We start from the raw sequence: 20572 nt of genomic DNA, 5'->3' as shown, positions 1-20572 counted from the left end.
TTTGTACTACGGCTGGCCCGGAGGTGGTTAATAATAAATATCTCTCTGGAAAGTTCAATCATATATTCCATGTTCAGATGTGCACAAATGTGGAATCATACGTATATAGTGCTCAAGATTTGTCCCAAAAGTGCACCACACTCTTTAGCCTTCCACTGTGAAAGTTCTTTGTACAAGGTCCATACACCAATTCCAATTATCACCCAGGTGCTCAGCCCTCTCAGTGGGCCGCTTACCTTATAAGTAGACCTACGCAGGTCTAAAATCGCTTAATAGGATCTCCAACCAATCTTATTCAAAGGCCGTCTCTCCACAATTGTTGCACAAAAAATGACATCAACAATAACATAATAAAACAGCCCATAGCGTAAAACCATAAAATGAAAAAACTTTATTTAAAAAACTACTCACATAAGAAAAGTTGACATGAAGCTTCAAGTAGTAAAATAATCGAGCATATACAATTTGTTATCAGAACACGCGGTGGCCATATTGGCTGTCGGCGCGTTTTGCACATGTCCGCCGCCATCTTAGAGGCAGGGTGCATAAAGTCACATGACGCTGTGCGTGTGCGGTTGTAGGTGACGTTGTTTGTAGAATGAGCGGCAGCCAAATTGTCCGCTAGTGTGTTCTGCACACCGCCATTTTAGAGTATATCTTGGTATACACCAAGATTGCAGTGCCCACATATTCGGGTGCTGCCATCTTGGTGTATACCAAGATATACTCCACAATCCTGATTGGCCGGGAAGTTGGCTCCATGCTGATTGGCCAGGAAGACGGCTCCCGGCCAATCAGCATCGAGCCGGCCGAACAGCAGGCTCCATGCTGATTGGCTGGGAAGCCAGCTTTCCAGCCAATCAGCATCGAGCCAACTTCCCAGGCCAATCAGAAAGCTGTGAGGTGGATCAATACTCGCCAACCGGCTTCCTGATTGGCCAGGAAGCCGTTTTCTCGGCCAAGCACAATCAAGCCAGCCAGACAAGATGGAGCCAGCTTCTCGGGCATTCAGATTGCCCGGGAAGCCGGCTGCATGCCAGTGGAAGCACCGGCATTGGTACTCAGTATCATCGAGTACCAAAAGCAAAGCATCGGAACTCATACTCGATACCAAAAAAACAGTATCGGTGCATCCCAAGTTATCACATTAGGCTGGACTTCAAACATGTCTGCCTTTGTTCATCTCAATTACATTAGAGTTGAAACAATTAGTTGTTTACACAAAAAATATTGCCCTCTGCTTCCAGTTTATCTCACAGGAAGTGACAAGAACACTGCATTTCTGGCAAGATCAACAGGTATTTCCTGTACTAACAGACTGTTGAAATCCAAACAAATCTGCTTTTCAGGAATGCTAGAGGTATTGTTTTAAATAGATACAGGGAAGCAGATGGAATTGCTGTGCACATCACGTAAACTTTAAGATTGAAAGACACACTGAAAGCATAGCATAGTAAAAGAAACCTGGACAGCTAATTACTGCCGGTGTGATATTCGGGATTATAGATTTTATTATTGTTTCAACCACTGCTGTGAGAACACAAATTTCTTATCTCTACAAAGTATGGAAATTGCAATTGTGCTTCTAATTATTATCCAATTATTTCTCATATTTCACATAGTAATATCAAGCTCAGGAGGTGCATGTCTTTGATGTTGAGACTTGAATAATCCTACAGTAATAATACTTTATTCTGGTCACTATGTCTAGTACAATATTTAGTGCCACTCTTTTATACAAAAGACAGGGATGCAAAATGCTCTAGGCAAGATTAACTATTTACAGTTTATAATACAGATGATTAAAAAAAAATATGAAACAGGGCGCCTGAAAGTGAACACCTGTTTGGTGTAACAGTTCTTGCACTTTATTTTACAAAATACTGCAACCTCTTCCTCAGTGGCGAACCTAAGGAACAAAGGGCCCCATGGTGCAAGATTTTTTTGTGGGCCCCCCCTCGACTTAGTCGATTAGTTGTTGCAGCTCTACATTCATCCCCGATTTCTGGGGACAGTCCCCGGATTGAGGAGACCGTCCCCTGACAAATAATGTCCCCGGGAACATAAAATAATTTTTTTAAAAATACTTACCTGACCCCTGGATCCACCAACAAGCGCAGCCTCCCATCTCCCACGCTGTCAGAAGCTTGCGCGCACTGTGAACAGCTTCTGAGAAGATACGCTATTAGCGTAGCGAGGAAGCTGGCTGCACATTTTGCATAGCGCCCGCTACGCTAATAGTGTATCTTCTCAGAAGCTGCACACAGTGACCAGGTATTAAAAAAATATATATTTTATGTTCCTGTGGACATTTAAAAATTTCCCCTGATGGCCGTGGGCAGGGGCCATTTTTAAAGGCAGCAGAGAGGCCTAATCCGCCTCTGGTGCTGGGCCCCCCCAGGCTGAGGCCCCGGTGCGTGCGCACTGGTGGTAGTTCCGCCACTGCTCTTCCTGCATACTGTTTGAAATAAAACATTACATATGCTACATATGTAGAAAAATTAATAGATAATTTTATATTCAAAAAGAGATTTAATGTTAGAGAAAATTGTATACAGTGCAATAGATTTATGTTACATTACGTTTTTTAGAAAACAACATCGCATTTTCTAATATTGGTGACAAATTTAAACCTTCAGTCTTGTTTTTAATTTTTGTCACTAAATTTAAGCATTGTTTTTGAAATATATAACAATATAAAAAAGTAAAAAATAAATAACAATAAGAATCTGACTTGTGTTTTTAAGTAACTTTGTGTTTGTTGAGGTAAAAGACAAGCCCTTTCCATGCCATATTTATCTACATTGAAAGGATTTAAACATGTTAAATGTTTAGTCACAGTCCCAGTGTTGTAATAAGTGAGCCAAATGAATTGCAGGATTAGGCATAAATGTTTATGAGCTCTTATGATAAAAGGATAAGAAATAATAATAGTAATAATAATAATAATAATAAATCCTAGGGCAAAGTTGTTTCCCTTGTAGGCTTTAATGCAGGGAAACAAAACCTTTTTTTTTAGCATAAAAGTTGTCCCCACTAGCCCTACTCATCCTAAATGTATCCCCTACTACTGACCTCAGATTGTCCGGCAACGCCTAAGCTGGCTCTGTCGCTTTTGCAGTCCCTTTTAAAGGAGAACTACGGCATAACCCTTTTTGGCCATAGTTCTCTTCAGGGTCACGGGAGGACATATACTATAGTATACATACGTCCTCCGGTGACCCAAAACTTAGTATAAAGTGACTATTGCCCGCTATATGCTAAGAGTGCAGAGAGTGCATGTTTGGTGTCTATTTACCTGACATGACGGGTCATGTCAGGTAAATGGCCTGGCCAAGAAGGGGGTGTAAACACCTGGTCTTCAAGTGGTTAAACAGTTTACTCCCTATACCTCAGTCCCTATTGATGAATTTTTAAATCACAATCGTATGTTTTTATCTCTTGCAAAAATACCTCTTTTAATGCAGGATAGTATTCAGCTAGAAAGTGGGATCAGAGTGCACAGGGTGGGAGCAGGGCACACTGCAGGCAGTGATAGTGGAGGGTGGGGTGTCACATTTATTATGAATTGTTCCGATCAGCAGCTTGTCTGCCACTGATCACAGCTGTTAATTGTCCAGCAGAGTCTGGGGCACGTTTTTAATATAACTTCATAGTCACTGGCATGCCCATGAGCTTATCATAGAAGGGAGAATGCTTCTGACATAAGGCATACTGAGCTGGCCAGCTGGAAGCAGTTCTGTTCCGCCACATGCCTTACATTGGTGGCAGCAAAAGTTTTAGATACTACTCTTAACTAGGCTCATCTCTCAATTTACAATTTGTTTCTGTTTCTTACAGCTTAGGCATGCAATCCATGTTAATTTTCAGCAAAACAACCCTACATTGAGTGAGTACAAAACAGACAATACAGGTGGGTTACAGAAAGAGTTTACTTGTAGACCTTTACTGATGGTAGGTGGGCACTAAAGCGAAAATCAATGTACACAAGTCTTATGAGACTTGGCTATGTGAGCTTACAAACCTGAGAGAGAAGGACTGGAAAAACTGCTTGATATGCCCTGCTAAAGTATCACTTTACGCAAGAGAGCACAAAATCCAGTCCTTTATCATTCACCAGGAGCATTTAAAACCACGTAGACTACCCAAAGTCTCTAATACAGTTTCCACCAACTGCCCTTAATGTCACCCACCACAAGCTTTGTTTTTTCATTTGATATGGACTTGCCTCTTTGTAAATATGTTTTGGGTCCAAATTCTCAAATCATATAAAACTACTTTATAGTTTTTGCAATAAAAGATTTGTACAGCTCCAAAGGGTGTAGAGGGTGGGCTTATCCAGCACTTTCACACTGGAGGTAAAATGGGGGCAAAATTCTAAAACTCTTCCTTGTCAACTTTGAATATTCTGCCCCAACTGTAATCCAGAATATAGAGCTTGATAGATGTGGCAAAGTTTCATTTCTATAAAATAAACTCTTAGCTCAAGATATCACTGGTAGTATAATTGAAATGATCAAATATCCAGTTATAAACTCCTTTTCAGGTGGATTTGAGAATGGCTGAATTAGAGATTCAAGATTTTGTATTATATTACTTTCCCTTTAATTGTATTGCAGTCTACTTCATTATCATTTACAAACTCATCTATAGTCGGAAACATTTCCTAGTTTTCTATGCTCAGCTTTTTCACACAAACCAATTTTTCAGGTGAACACCTCCACTTTGTCACTAAGGATTAACAGATTATACTTTTTTTTTGGATAGAAAACTTTGTCATCTCATTTTTTTAAATGTCTGTAAGATAGCAAAGCATTGGCAGCCATTGTTCAAGCATGCAATATTGGGGGGGGGGGACTTAATTATTTTCCAGAAGGAAAATGCAGTACATTTGAACAGTTATTCTGAGAACAAAAGCCAGAGAGTGCATTCCCTTGTATAGTGGCATTTTATTAATTTAAAAACAGAAGTAAAAACATACTCTCAAATGTAGTGAATGACAAGCCTTTTTACATACAGTAGTGTGGAAAAGTTTTAGGCTGGGTTCACACCTAGGCGTATCGAATATGCATGTTTGTCGCGCGTTTTTACCGCGATTCGTGGTAAAAAACTGCGCGACAAACACGCATTTTCGAGGGCTAACTGGCTGTATCCCAAATACGCCCCAAAGAAGCTCCTGTACTTCTTTGGGCGTAGGCCGTTTTTTAGCGCATTCAAACGGGCTGAAATATGCCCAGGTGTGTGAACCATACCCATAGGAAACATGGGATTTCGGTGTTTGAGCGTTTTGCAGAGCGTTCAAACACGATACAAAACGCCCAGGTGTGAACCGGGCCTTAGGTTGGTGTGAAAAAATGCTGTAAAGTAAGAATGCTTTCAAAAATATATATTTTTATTGCCTTTTTTGTATCAATTTACAAAATGGAAAGTGAGTACAGAAGAAACATCTAAATCAAATCGATATTTGGTGTGACTACCCTTTGGCTTCAAACCAGGATCATTTCTTACACTTGCACAAAGTCAGGGATTTTGTAGGATTAGAGTCAAGTGTATGATTACGCAATTATACCAAGCAGGTGCTAATGATTATCAATTTCATATGTAGGTTGAAACACAGTCATTAACTGAAACAGAAACAGAAACAGCTGTGTAGGAAGCTTAAAACTGGGTGAGGAACAGCCAAACTTTGCTACTAAAGTGAGGTTGTGGAAGACAGTTTCATATCACAGGTCATACACCATGGCAAGACTAAGCACAGCAATGCTGCATCAGCAAGCAGACTGGGGTTTCAAGATGTGCTGTTCAAAATCTTTTGAAGAAGCACAAACAAACAGGCCATGTTGAGGACCGTAGACGCAGTGATCGGCCAAGGAAACTTCATGCAGCAGATGAAAGACACATCATGCTTACTTCCCTTTAACATCGGAAGATGTCCATCAGTGCCATCAGCGCCGACCTGGCGGAAACCAGTGGGACCCAGGTACGCCCATCTACTGTCCGGAGAAGTATGGCCAGAAGTGGTCTTCATGGAAGAATTGTGGCCAAAAAGTCATACCTCCGACGTGGAAACAAGGCTAAGCAACTCAGCTATTCACGAAAACATAGGAACTGGTGTGCAGAAAAATGGCAGCAGGTGCTCTGGACTGATGAGCTAAATTTGAAATATTTGGCTGTAGAAGGAGGCAGAGAGCGGTGCAGTAATGGGGCAACAGTGAAGCACGGTGGAGGTTCCTTGCAAGTCTAGGGCTGCATTTCTGCAAATGGAGTTGGAGATTTGGTGAACATCAATGGTGGAATCAATGCTAAGAAATACAAGCAGATGCTTATCTATTATGCCATACCATCAGGGAGGATGCGTTAAAATCAGAGGTTTTAGTTGCACAAACTTTTGGCCAAAAATATGTAGAAGCCACACTGCCGCGCCAAGGCACCTCTGCAAAGTGTGGTCCTAACTCTATGTATCTGAGTCTCCAAGTGTGAGCATATTAATGAAGTCGATAGATTGCATGCAGGTGTACCAGGAGGTAGCCTACTCCTCCTAATAAGGTGCAGGGACGCACTGGGGGCCCAGCTACCAAAAATGCATTCATATGCTCACACTTGGAGACTCAGATACATAGAGTTAGGGCCACACTTTGCAGAGGTGCCTTGGCGCGGCAGTGTGGCTTCTACATATTTTTGGCCAAAAGTTTGTGCAACTAAAACCTCTGATTTTAACGCATACTGTTGACAGGGCTACTTGTTTGGTTGCAGGCTGGCTGGCAGGTTGGGGCTGGGGAATTTTTGTGTTTTGTATTGTTGTAAGCCTTCCCATTGTGCTCCCTGCTATAAAGGCTGGTTATAGATTCATGCATGTACCACTTTTTTCTAGTACAGCTGAAGATCAGTCAGCAGGGAGACCAAGGTGTCTCTGCCTTAAATAGCCCGATTGGCGCCATCATTAGTAACGAGCGCATGTGCACGTCCGCTCGCACACCGTGGATCGCGCATACGGTCATGCAGCCACACACAATCCCCTGTGCAGGACGATGCGCACGTGCATGTGTAGGTGTCCGTCCAGAACTCTGGCCACACAGGCTTGCTCTGGCTTCATGACAAGCTTAAAAATAATAATGCTTTTGTTTCAAAATGGCCAAGTCAATGTCCAGATCCCAATCCAATAAAAAATATTGTGGGTGGACTTGAAAAAAAGCTATTCACTCATGGTTCCCATAGAACCTGAAAATGCTGAAACAGTTTTGCAAACCAGGGGAAAATTGTGGCGTTTAGATGTGCAAAGCTAAAGAGGCTTATCCACTCAGACTTACGTCCAAAAATGCTGCCTTAATAACCCGCAATGCGACATTACAGAGTTGCTGCACAGTGCAAATGCAATGGCTAGATGTGTTGGGGTGCCATTTAGAAAAAAATGTCACTGAATTTTACTTAACATTGCAACATGCAATGCGGGCGGTATCGCTCGTGCTCCTGAATCGCAAAGATGTTTATAAAGCCCATATACTGACTTCAGTGGGGTGTATACTTATGGATTCAGTTGTTTTGTGCTTATTTGTTGTAGTTAATTTAACTGCTTCAATACCAGCATGTTAAAGCCCCTTCATTACCAGGCTATTTTTCAATTTTCAGTGCTATGACTGAGAACTATTCCATCATGCAACACTGTAACAAAATATATTTTTAACCATTTGTTGAGACATATAGAGGTTAATTTTGGTGGAATTTAATAACCATTTTTTATTCTTTACTATATAAAGTAAATAAGACCAAAAAAAATTCCCTTACTTCCTGCCATAAAACATATTGAATAAAATGTAAGGACAGTACAACAAAAAAGTCTGCTTTTGGAAAGCAGATACTCCAAGGCGATCTGATTTTTACCATAATTCTTTTGGAAATAAGGAAACATGCCAGTATTGTAGGGGTTAAAAAACAGAGCTTGGTAATGGTGTAGGAGATAAAATAAATGCACAGGTCATACAGAGTGAGGCAGAGGTAAAGGGGTTAATGTACAGGTCACATGCAGCAGGAGAATGGAAATGAAGGGGTTAAGTACAGATGTGCAGGATAAGGGAGGTGAAGGGGTTAATACACAGAACAGAGCAGACAGAATGAAGATAACATAAGCAGGGGAGGAGGTGGGAGAAAGGGTTAAAGATCATTTGAAACTTTTTTTTTCTGCTGCTGCAGCTTGTTTTTACCAGGAACCAATTAATGGATAACTAATTTATTCATTACTTTCTTTACTCTCCCCTGCCTCTGATGGAAGGGGTAGGGGAGCGCTTGGCAATGTAAACATTGCCATGTGATTGCTGTGATAACCAATCACAGCGATCACAAGGCACAGAGGAGCATCAATTGGCTCTGTGCCTGAAGCCGCTACTCTCTGCTGTTGAATGACAGCAGGAGCAATGGCTTCTGGGGCTGCGTGCACACAGGCCATGTACATCCTCGTGGAACACTGGGGATGTGGACTGTCCATAAATGTACAGTTACCGGTCCACAGGTTGTTAGATCACTTTGCAGAGATCTATTTTTACTTCAGTATGAAAGAGTATATTTCTATTGATTAGTAGGAAAAGAAATCCACTGTGATTTAACATTCTATGACAATAAAGTGTAAATACTCCCTTTTGTGTACAGTTGGAGGTTATTGTGGTCAGAGTCCATTGTGACAAAAAAATCTCCTGTTTAATGATCTTCCTTGTATAACATTCACAGTGATAATGACATCTTACAGAGCTTTGTGAAGGTCTGTTTGAACTATTTTAGCAGCCAGTACTATGGAATGTAAAAAAAAAATGACATGAAACACAACCTTTTAATTTGGAATATTCTTTTTGGAGCTGGTAACTGCAGCAGCACCATCGGTACTAGCTACAACGCAGTTGGACAATGAAGTGTGGATTGATATAAATTTATAACACAGTTAAAAATATCTCCCCCTCTCTCTTCTGATAATTAACATATATCACCATCAATGCAATATCTTATATAAGCAAAATAATTGTGACAAGCTATGTCACTGGATAGAAAAAATTGGACTTCTCTGTATTCTGTCAAGCAGGGGACTATTATAGCATCTGCTATTGTTGTGATACGCCTTAACACGGTGTCCCTGCCTAAAGAAATGGACTGAAATCATTGTACTGTATGTATTTTCCTTCATGTATAGCTGAAACAATTTTTTCACTGCTGGTAAAATAAGGGATTCTTCAGTTAACTGTGTTTTATAGTTTTACCTGTTAATACATGTCAGTATGTCCTGCAATGCAGAGATGAGAGAATGTAAAAAAATTGTTAAGAAATACCATACAGCTGGGGAGTGTCTTCCTTTTATGCAACTTCAAAGATGACATGAGAAAGATACCAGTCCTTTTAATTACATGCTTGGGAGATGCCTTTGATCTGTATGTGCTGTTATGGAACAATACAATTCTCAGAGATAGTGTTAGGGACTTTGTATTATGGCATCACATATTTTCACATGTAAAATCATTTGTTACTTTTACATTAGTGCTTGCTCCAAATACAGAAGCACCCCAATGTGATTGATTACAACCTGAAAAATAGGCTTTTTAAGGTGGTTTTGGCTGTGACAACTGATTTTTTTTTTTATATCCAGTGGTAATGAGCCTAATTTGACTGGTGTAACTAGCTGCCATGACAGGTCTAAAGCAATAGTAAAGTATTGAGTAAAAAAATGCTACTATATACACCATACTCAATTCACTTGGGGGGATATATGGGTCCCCCATTATTCTAAAGGGGGGTTTCCAGATAGTAATAAGTCCTCCCACATCCCTTTTGGGGTACAAGATGTGGGGATGAAACCATTGTCCCGCATCATTTTCCTTTATTCTCCAGGTTTCTCTTTCCCAAGTTCTGATGTTAAATCGTGGTATTTAGCCATTCTCACTTTGTTAAGATCTTCTTTATTTTATTGTTTATCATCTTATCATTTTGCCTAAATTTTGGTCTCTCTTGATGTGTGTGTAAATTAATCAATCTGAGGATTGACTTATTGCTCTAAATTGTCTGTTTAATCATTGCAGATCTTTGGTCATATGATTAAAAGTAAATTACCATATACATGTATAGTATGTAATGAAGCAGTTTTTCTGAGGTTAACTTGCATGACTATAGTGTTAGCTGGAGGAGACACCATTTCACACTTTGCTTCAAGCAGCCAATAGCTGCAGTAGAGGCAACATGAACTCTAACACGAACTGTGTGTATTGTAAAGTGGCCAACGCTCCAAGCTCACTCCTATGATGGACTGCAATCTCATATTTAGTTTATTAATTTGAGATTGCAGTCCATCACGGGAGTGAGCTTGGAGCGTTGGCCACTTTACAACACACACAGGGACCATGGGGAATAAAAGTAGCCACCCTTCAGAAGGAATGACATTGTCAGCATGAATTCAAAGATGATTTGAGGATCTACAGCTGAGTGATAAATAAGCTACATTTATGTTAATAGTTAAGGCACTTAATGCATTTTTAAGATTGAACTCCTGAAATAAGTGTCACTTCTGGAGAAGCAGAGACAGAAGTGGTGAATCCCTAAGGGGGGCAGTGAATGGCAGTCACTGCACTCCGATGGGAGCAGAGATCGAGAGCTGACTGATCAGTGGTCATGTGATTGGTCAGCTCTCGGTTTTACATCCTGCATGTGACAGCTGCAGTGTTCAACACTGGCTCTAAGCATTGTGCAAAGTATGTTTTACTCTCCCCATATTTCTGCTTTAGGACCTTCTTTGCATTGGCAAATGTCAGTGTTCATGGAGGAGGAGGTAGAAGGAGGAGGAGGAGGGGGAAGGAGGAGGAGAATCCCCAATAGTTCTCCTGAGACAGGTTTACTTTTAAGTAGACCTGTCATGAAATGAATACAAGATGTGACAATTTTATGGATTATTTTTATAAATATTTCAGCACAAATAATTATTCTTTTTCTTAAGAGTACAAGATCAGCTGGAACTTGGAGAAAAGTGGTCATTTTAAGTAATGAAGAATAAGAGTTAGGATACTTCTCAAGTCGAAGATCTGTAAAATCTTTAAGTATAGCTTTACCATTAAATCAGTTCCAAAGTAAGGTAATCCAAAGTAATTTATCTGGACGCTGATATGCCTCCTAGTTAGTTGCTATGGGATAAAGAACTGCCCCTCAAGGGTTTCACTAGAAAATGTGGAATTATGTGAGCATTAGCAAGCAGCTAATTGAGCAGATTACATTTTAAAACTTTAAAGACAGCTTAGGTTTCTTCATCAAGCTAAACAGCATATGATATAAGCAGAACGCCAAGTGGGACTCAAACCAACAATCTCTGGATTATTATTAGACCACTGCGTAATGGTTAGTGAGTATACAGACTCTACAGAAACCTGACATTGCTACAGAATTGGGTAAAATAATTGTAGCTGTAGCCTAATTTTGCATCAATACAGATATACTGCACCCGTATAGTATACTTAAATGTGGTGTGGAATCTAACATAGAATTCATTTATTTTTAACATATGTAGTGCTCACCCCCGAGGAGCCGCTGAATGCCCAGTTCATCTCTAGTCTGTCTAGGGTATGCTCTTCAGCTGCCCACTCATTAGCATTAACCGCCCTTCTTCTAGTGCCCACAGAAGCTGAAGTCCACTCCAGTAATATAATGCTGAATAACTTTTTTGAACGTCTTCACTGGGGAGAGAGGGTATAGGGTTTCTAAGCTTCCAGGGTGTAACAGAAATTGACTCCAGACTCACCAGACCCGGTTGGCACATCACTGTAGATCCACTTGGTAGGCAGCGGATAGCAACTGAACTAGCAAACTAGCAGATGAGCAAGAATGAACACAGATCCCCAACAAGAAAGACACCAGCCATGCTCTGGTTCTTAGGTTCCAGGAAACTTCAAGAGCCATCATTGGTCCCGGGTCTCTTCCTCCGACAGCAACACAGACATCCTCCATGTTGGAGGCCCCAGGGAAACATTTCCCTCACATCAGCCTATGCCCATCCCTAGGCCTTAGGCCTAGTCCGGGGGCCAGGCTGAACAGCAACCAGCCCTATTCAATGGCTGGTCCAGGCTAGTCTGAGCACATGACAAATCCCTCCTGTATATGTACCCTATCCCAGCATGCACTACTGGTTGAGAGAAACCCAGTGATTGGCTGCTGTACTGTACATACACTATAGCATCTCTCATTGGCTGTCCCACAATATGAGAGAGTAGACATGTGCATTGGCAAAAATGTTTTCGTTTTTTTTGGGATTCGGGTCCGAAATTCGATTCGTTTTCAGGATTTGGATTCAGACAAAATTTGTTAGCGGTAGTCTGGACGAAATGTATTTGCATTTTCGTTTTGTTCGTTGCAGCAAAGTGGCATTGGGGAAAAAAAAACCTTTTTTTTCTTCTTTACAGTTTGCAGAAGAGGAAAAAAAAAGCGTGAGGTTCCCCCCCAATTCATACCAGACCCTTTAGGGTCAGCTATGCCATTTGGGTCTGTTAGGCATTCGGGAATTCACGAATAGCATTCGGGAGTTCCCGAATGTTGTGTAGTATTTGACAGCTGAGAATGTCATGTTTACTTTTGAGCAGGAATGTCAAGAATAGCTACTTTACAAGACACACAAACAGGGATAAAGGGGAACAAAAGTAGCCACCCTACAGAAGGAAGGAAAATGTCACTAAGAATTCAGAGATGATTTGAGGGTTTACAGCTGAGAGATACACAAATAAGATACATTTTTGTTAATAGTTAGGGTACTTGAATGTATTTTTAGGGTTAGTGTAACTTTAACTCTTTTGTAGCCATGCATTTAAGTACTACGTCTGTAGCAGCAGGGAGCTGTGATCACATCTGTTTACACTGCCTCTGCCAACTGTGGGCTCTCATGTATAAGTGATATAGGCAGTTCACTTCTACACTCCCTGCACGTGTGCCCCCTTTTCCCCATCCAACACCTCCCACCATCTTTTCTGGGCTCCTCTTCCCCTCCTGCGGGTCCAGGGCCAGCAACACTGGTATTGGTGTAGAGAGCGTAGGGAGACCAGCAAACATATTTTCCCTCATCTCCTCCACACTGAATCAGCGACAATGATTTAGTCACTTCTGGGTTCTGAGCTGTCATTCCCTAGCCACAGAGGCCAGGGGAGAAGTTGGTCAAGCACGAGTGCAATAATTCCAGGGCCATTATTAACTCTTAATGACCTGTACAGGCTTTTAGAATGTCAACTATGGACAATTTAGGGACCCAAATTTTTTTTGCTGCTGCACGGGCGCACACAATCTCAAGGCTTAACCTCGTCTGTTTTATTTCACAAAGTAGAAATGGGCATTGTTTTGTGTTTGTATGCACTAATATTAATTGAAATGCATTTTTTTATGCAAAAATGTACTTTGATAAACTGTTGCACTATTATTGTGTGACATAAAAAAATGCAACTGCCACCATTTTATTCTACAGGGTCTCTGCTTTCAAAAAATAAAATGGGAGGGGGCTTTGATACATTTTTCAGGCCTGAAAAGGGATTTTTGACACGCATAGTCTCTTCTGCCAAACGAATTCGCCCTATATTCCTGGTTTATTTATTGTGTACACTGTACGGCGAAAGGGCTGTGTGCACACTCCATCCATTCACGCAATCTCTAAGATGCGGTGAATGGGCCAAGCGTTGGAGAGGGTGTATCTGCTGTGTGTATGTGTTACATCATCAGTGGCGGCCCAATGGTCAGTTTGGAATTGCACAGAACCTTGAAGTGGTGGTGGTGGACAGACCAAAGATTGATCTGACAGCTCTGAAGAAAGGACCACTTGTAAGGTAAGTGTGCCACAAGTCCCCATTCACACCTAGGTGTACCGGGAATGGACATCGCATTTGTGAGTGTTTTGCTCCTGTTTTTGCCAACCATCCTCATTGGCTTTAATGGGTTCCTGCACATGCATCAAAGGTGGAAAAGAAGTGGACGTAGCAAAATCTGCGAGATGTGTTCCGCGTTTTATTGTGTGCAAATACAGGGGAAAACATTTGGGGTGCCATTAACTCAGGGCTTTGAGAGCAGAGCAGCTCCTGTCAGTTCTGGCTTCCTTTTTATGTGTGGGGGGGTTAATAAGGGGGAGCGTATTATTTTAGGGGGGGGGGTGCGTATTATTTTATGTGTGGGGGTTAATAAGGGGGAGTGTATTATTTTATGTGTGGACGGGGGAGGTGTAACGTTGTTGAGCAGTGTATTATTGTGCTTTAAATTGGCCATACACTACACCTTACAACCATCGCACGACTTTCGTTGTGCGATGGTTGTAAGGTCATTAAAATCTCATACAATCTGCCCATCTTGGACAGGCAGATCGTACTTGCGATCATCGCAAGCCCTCCCCGCTGCCGATGATTGCAGTGCTGAGTGGGCACACCGGCTCGTGCGGCATTCGTTTTCCAACCACGCCACCAAAAATCGTACGATTTTCGGCAGGTTTTCCAGCGTGCTTGGAAGACAAAAGTCGTACAACCTTACAGTAGAAGCGGTCGCACGCTGCCCATACACACATGCTCATATGGTAGTGGTGAAAATGATCAGTGCCCCCCCAGTTTTGACTGTGGTATCTTATCTGCACCCTGTTAACATAATATAAAGCTAAAGCTATGTTATAATTGCTGTTTTTTATATTTTGGACTCTTTATTCTAAAGAAAAATGTAATTTCATAAGCTTTAAGGGGGCGTGGTTGGGGGCAGGGTTTGGAGGCGGACCTGGGCAAGGTTTGGTGGGACAACTGGTGGAGAGTAAGGTTTTTGCCTGGTTAGTAGGTCTAGACTTGAAATTTTAAGCCTTGCATTAAAGGAGAACTATGAGGTGAGTGCTTTTCACTCACCTCATAGTTCTAGCCGACCTGCGACAATGAGACGGTCACAGGTCGGCTCAGTAGATCGGGAGGTAAGCGAACACATACCGGGTTCGCTCGCCTCTTGATCCTGTCACGGCTCTCTGCTGTGCCAGGGGGAGGGGCTGGATTCCCCTCTCCGATCTGCCAGCGCTGACTGGCGGAACCGACGGGGGAGGGGGCGGGTACAGCTGGCTCTGCCTCTAGATAGGCAGAGCCAGCTGTCACTCACGCAGCTGGGCGGATCCCGTCATCTACGTCGGGATCCGCTCCGGCGTCTCAGTACACCGCAAGCTGTAGCTCGCGGTATACTGAGCTTAGGGTAACGGGAGGACGCTAGTTTGTGTCCTCCCGTTACCCTAAGGAGAACTATGGGGAAAAACACTGACCCCATAGTTCTCCTTTAACTGATAATGGCACAGCATGTGTCAGGTTTTTGATGAGTTTCACAAACACGCGTCAAAGCGCACATTTTTGTGCAGGTTTACGAAACGATCAGGTGCAAATGGGGCTAATGTACATGCATGCTTTGTACTTGCACATTATAGTAAAACCTCACCCTTTACACAACAGTTTATTTTCTCTTTAAATAGTACATTTTATGTTTACAAATTATCAAAAAGGGATACATGAGGAAAAAGGGATTTGGGTCCAAAAAGAAAGACAGTCCCTCCGAATCAGGGACATTCGGTAGCTAAGCTCTAATGAGCAAACAAATCTAGCAGCAACGACTTCGAATATAAGATTAACACCATTGCAACTCCCTCTGCGTCAAAGTCAAACTAAGGCATTCTCCTGGGTCACCAAGTGCGGGACACAGGCTGGGAGCGGCCCCGCGCCCCTCCACGCTCGTTCACGCTCTCCTTGCACGGGCTGACGAGGACATTCGTTTGCGCGCACCCGGACACAACCAGGAACTATCCGAACATGTTACTACACAATACACGCACGCGGATTCGTGACGTCACATGTTCGCGACAAGCGAAGCGACTCAAGCCGACCCGGCGTTCTTTGCTGTTCGGTCTTCTGATTGGCTGCCTGTTACATCACTCACCATCAGATGCTGCCTGGGTAAGTGAACTGACCGGCGCTGTGCAAGTGCAGCTCGCCTCGGCTACATTGTACTGTAGTGTGTAGAGCAGAGACATTAATAAACATAATAGCCCAGTATGTAACATGTTTAGAGCTGCCTGCTCTCGCCTCTCTCAACTTTACACTTTTGTTCTTCTGCTTTGCTTCATGCTTATAGGAAGAACATCAGCATGGCTTAGAAGGGGAATTCCATCTTGTCAGTGTTGTCAAGCCACATAGAAGTGACAGGACTACCACACTGTATAATCCTTTAGTTAAAGAGGACCTGTACAGGAGAATAAAGAGGCTGATTCCATCAGGAAGTGCTAGTTGCCTGGCAGTCATGCTGATTATACGATAGATGAGTGCCAAACGATCATAATAACCGCTTTGGACTTTAAACATTTAATGCAGTTAATGGCTTCAGCAGCGGCAGCTGTGTACTTGCTGACATTTTGTTCAGCAGTTTCCCACCTACTCTGTAAAGTGATCTAAATGGCCATAGAGTCACCTGATCACTTGTGCATACCTGTATGTGGATGTCTGGTTCCTGATCTGCTCTGTGATCACTGACGCATGAAGTACTGGGTTTGTCAGCATTCCGGGCTCAGACCTGTCAGATTGCCAGATAAACGGATGACCAAGCCCAATCCTGTGCTTGATCGGTTGCAGTGGAGGGGTTCTTGGGACTGGGATCACAGGTGATTCTGACAGCTGTGGCTGCTCTGCCTGTACAAAGCAAAGACAGGTTAACAGGAGCCTCGGGTATCTGCTGGTATTCAAATGTATGCACACATCCAGTTGTTACCTGCTGCTAGGGGCAGATTAGCTGGACCTGGAAACAGACAGATTGCATCCAGGGTTGGACATCTGTCCTTAGCCGCAGGTAAATGCAGATACATTTGAGTAGCAGCAGATAGCTGAGGCTGTGTTTAGCCTGTCATTGCTTTGTACAGGCTGTTCACAGCCATCTGTCATTCTTACTGCAGGAATCCACTGCTGGACCAAATATACCAGTGTTAATGATGTGTTAGATGGCCAGTACTGACAGCCCTTTTATTTCTCCCAGTTCAAGTGACACTAAACTCAGGAGTTAAATATTAAAAAAATGCATTCAAGTACCTTAACTAATAACAAAAATTTATCTTATTTGTGTATCACTCGGCTGTGGATCCTCAAATCATCTCTGAATTGGTGCTGACACTGTCCTTCCTTCTGGAGGATGACTACTTTTGTTCCCCATTGTCCCTGTGTGTGTTGTGAAGTAGCCACCGCTCCAAACTCTTTACTGTGATGATCTACAATCTCATTTTTACTTTACTAATTTGTATTGAGATTGTAGTCCATCAAGGGAGCGAGCTTGGAGTGGTGGCTACTTTACAACACACATAGGGACCATGGGGAACAAAAGTAGCCACCCTCCGGAAGGAAAGATAGTGTCCGCACCAATTCACAGATGATTTGAGGATCTGTAGCCGAGTGATACACAAATAACTGTCAACAGTTAAGGTACTTAAATGCATTTTTAAGATTTAGCTTCTGAGTTTAGTGTCACTTTAAAGTATAACTCAAGGCAAAACTATTTCCTTAGATTTGGATGGAGTGGTGAGGCGTTAGAATTACGGTCCAGTTTTCATCGCTGTGTGTGTCCCTGTTAGGGAGAGTCCTCTCTCTAATTGTCCTAAACCCCAATATCACCATGAATGAAAGTGATGGGTAAATCCACAATTATGAGTTGCCACCAGAACAGGAATAGAGGGGAAATCTTCCAAAAAGGACACTCCTTCCCATGGCAACTATCTAAGGCATGGACAGGACAGGACGTGCAGGGGAATTTCACCATATGACACAAATGGGGGAAAAAAAAACCTGAAAGCAGTTTTAACTCTCTCCCGCCCTACCTGAAAGTGTAGAGTTTGGATGTACTTGTGTATTTCAAAACTTTTTTCTTTTTTTTTAGGGAGTGGTTAAGACCAGTTATTGATTTCTGGCTGTATACCTTTTAGGGCTTGTTCACACCATAAACAGTGTGTTCCAGAGCAGTCAGCTGCTGGAACGCACTTTATCGCATCCCAGCTAGCTTCCGGCATTCAGGGGCGGGAGGGAGCTTGGTAATGCATTGAAGTCAATGGCACCGCAGCCACGCCCCCAGTCCGCAGTGTGATTGCCCACACCAGAACATGTGTCACATCAGAGCCTGCGTTCCTTTCCAGTGCGATCTGACAAAATAGTGCTTGCAGTTTTTTTTTCAGATCAGACTGGACTGGAACGCAAACACTAATGTACCACGTGTTCTGGTGTGGGTCGAACGCACTGCAGGCGGGGGGCATGGCTGCGCTGCCATTGACTTCAATGCACCAATATGTCCCCTCCCGCCCCTGAACGCAGGAAGCCAGCCGGAATGTGATACAGTGTGTTCCTGCAGCTGACTGCTGTGGAATGCACTGTTTATGGTGTGAACACATCCTTAGGGAGATTTCCTGTCCCAAAGACACAACCGGAAGTAAAAGGAGATCACTCCAAAGTGCAGGAATATCCTATCTTAGACAGCTGGAACATTTGTCTGCCAGGGGAGCTTCAGTAGTTTAAGCAATATGTTGGATCATTTGCTACCTACCTGCCTGTTATGCTGACCCCCTGGCTTCAATGTTTTCAGAGACAACAACCAAGAACAAGCATGCAGATCAGGAATGTAAGAGCAAAGTCTGAAGCTTTATCTGCATACTTGTTCCATGTCAGTGACTCAAAATATTGGAGGCAGATGATCAGTGTAACAGCCAGGCAACTAACATCTTTAGATGGAGAGGTTACTGATGGAATCATGAAGTTGTAAACACTCTTGGTATTTATTTACAAATATAAGATTTGAAACAAAAAGGAACAATGTTAAAGTAGTATGACCTCTCTATCTTTATTTCTACAATGAATCCAGATCAAACAAGTATACATTGCCCATCAATGTATTTCTTTAGATTTTTGCCCAAGCACTTATAGTCATCATGTGTCCAAACAGCTGGCTCCAACTCTCTCAGCTCTGCTTCCTTGAACTTCCTGTTCAGTAAAATATCAAAAGGGACAGAGCAGTCTCCAGCAGCTGTACATGTATTAACTTGGAGTAGGTAGCCGAAAAGTGGATTGCTTTGCTGTGTCTGGAGACACAGCTTACTAGCACACACAAGGGTGACTTAATGGGACCCTGCAAGGGAAATGAGACACCCGAAAACAGAATATAAGGGCCAGTGCTGAGGGGACCAGCTGATTCTGCAGGAAATTAAACATTTGAACATGTAGGAGCAGCATCCATTGTAAGTGATTTCATCAGCATTTGAAATAGCTTACAATTATTTTGACTTTAATATAACTTTAAATTTGTATACTGCATGTCCCACAATGTAAATGTGGAGAAAAATATAAAGGTTTTAAACAAAAAGGAATTAGTACCCTGAATACTATCGTCATATCTATTAATAATGCACACATTGCAATAACAATACAATATTTTGCTGATGGCGTCAGTGATTTTGTGTTTGTCTCCAAAATTGTACCTGCAGTACCCTGTAAGAGAAGAACCATTGTCACTAATTGCACTGCAGTGTGCCTTTGTTGCATTTTTTGTTTTCACTACAGCAGAATGGTAGAACTTAGAATCGGAAGGGCTCAGTCACACTTGAGCATTGTTCTAAAATACATGTTAATGTGTGTCACCACAACACATGGCAACACACCTTCTGTGTGTGCAGTGCTTTGGAGGTGCCATTCATTTTACAGCAGAATGGTAGAATGTAGAATCTGAATTGCTCATCCACACTTGAGCATTGTGGCATTGTGCTAAACTACACGTTAATGCATGTTACCAAAATGTATGGCAACACACCTTCTGTATGTGCAGTGCTTTGGAGGTGCCATTCATTTTAAATGGCAACCCGGCGCTGTGTACAATAGAGCACGACACAATGCATATGCCATGTGTTGTGGTGCCCTGCGTTTTTAATTAAATGATTACATGCATTTTTTAAGTATTGTGGTGCATTGGTTTTCCATTCTTAATGAATATGCTGCCTTAACCCAATGCACGGTAATGTGTGCAATAACACACATTGATGCATCACAACAGAATAAATGTGCGCCCATAGTTTATTAATGCATCTTTCCAATACAGTACTAAGTTGCAATGCAGTCATTAAAGGTTGAGCTGCCTGCATTTTCATGTATCACAAAGGATTCAGATGTATTACAGAGTGCTCAGGTGCATTTTAGAATAGATGGTATAGGAAATTGATCTGACCTGACAAGTGTGTTCTCTCAGGGATAGTGTTCACAGTGCATATTAAGAAGTTCAGTGAAGTAAATGCCAAAAACACACTCTAACACATCTCGATATACATTCATTAACTGCACGTGATTTTGTTTAATGTAGTGATTTGCTGTATGGCGTGAAGCTTATATCTGGGAAGCTGAACTCAGCCACTGCTGCTCGAGGAAGCGGGGGCACTGCGCATGGGCACAGTTTGAACAGGCTGGGGGCACACTTTTAGCGTCTGGCCCACCCTGGCACTTAGCCAGGATGGAGGGGTCGTCAACCACCTGGAGGTCATGCAGGACCTATTGGTATGCAGTGGGATAGGAGCAGC

The 20572-nt window shown here is 42.4% G+C and overlaps 1 protein-coding gene across 1 annotated transcript in view; it reads left to right on the top strand.

Moving 5' to 3' along the window:
- The first annotated feature begins 15910 nt into the window (after positions 1 to 15910).
- ASCC3 (activating signal cointegrator 1 complex subunit 3) overlaps positions 15911 to 20572 on the top strand; it is a 560609-nt gene continuing 555947 nt past the window's right edge. The window contains exon 1 of the mRNA XM_018564087.1: positions 15911 to 15941. The gene's annotated coding sequence lies outside the window, so the exon portion shown is untranslated. The remainder of the gene's footprint in view (positions 15942 to 20572) is intronic.

This window comes from Nanorana parkeri, unplaced genomic scaffold (genome assembly GCF_000935625.1).
Source record: "Nanorana parkeri isolate BGI_ZX_2015 unplaced genomic scaffold, ASM93562v1 scaffold723, whole genome shotgun sequence".
Lineage (NCBI taxonomy): Eukaryota > Metazoa > Chordata > Amphibia > Anura > Dicroglossidae > Nanorana > Nanorana parkeri.
Note: the sequence above shows the minus strand (reverse complement) of the source record. Positions and strands in the feature narration are given on the sequence as shown.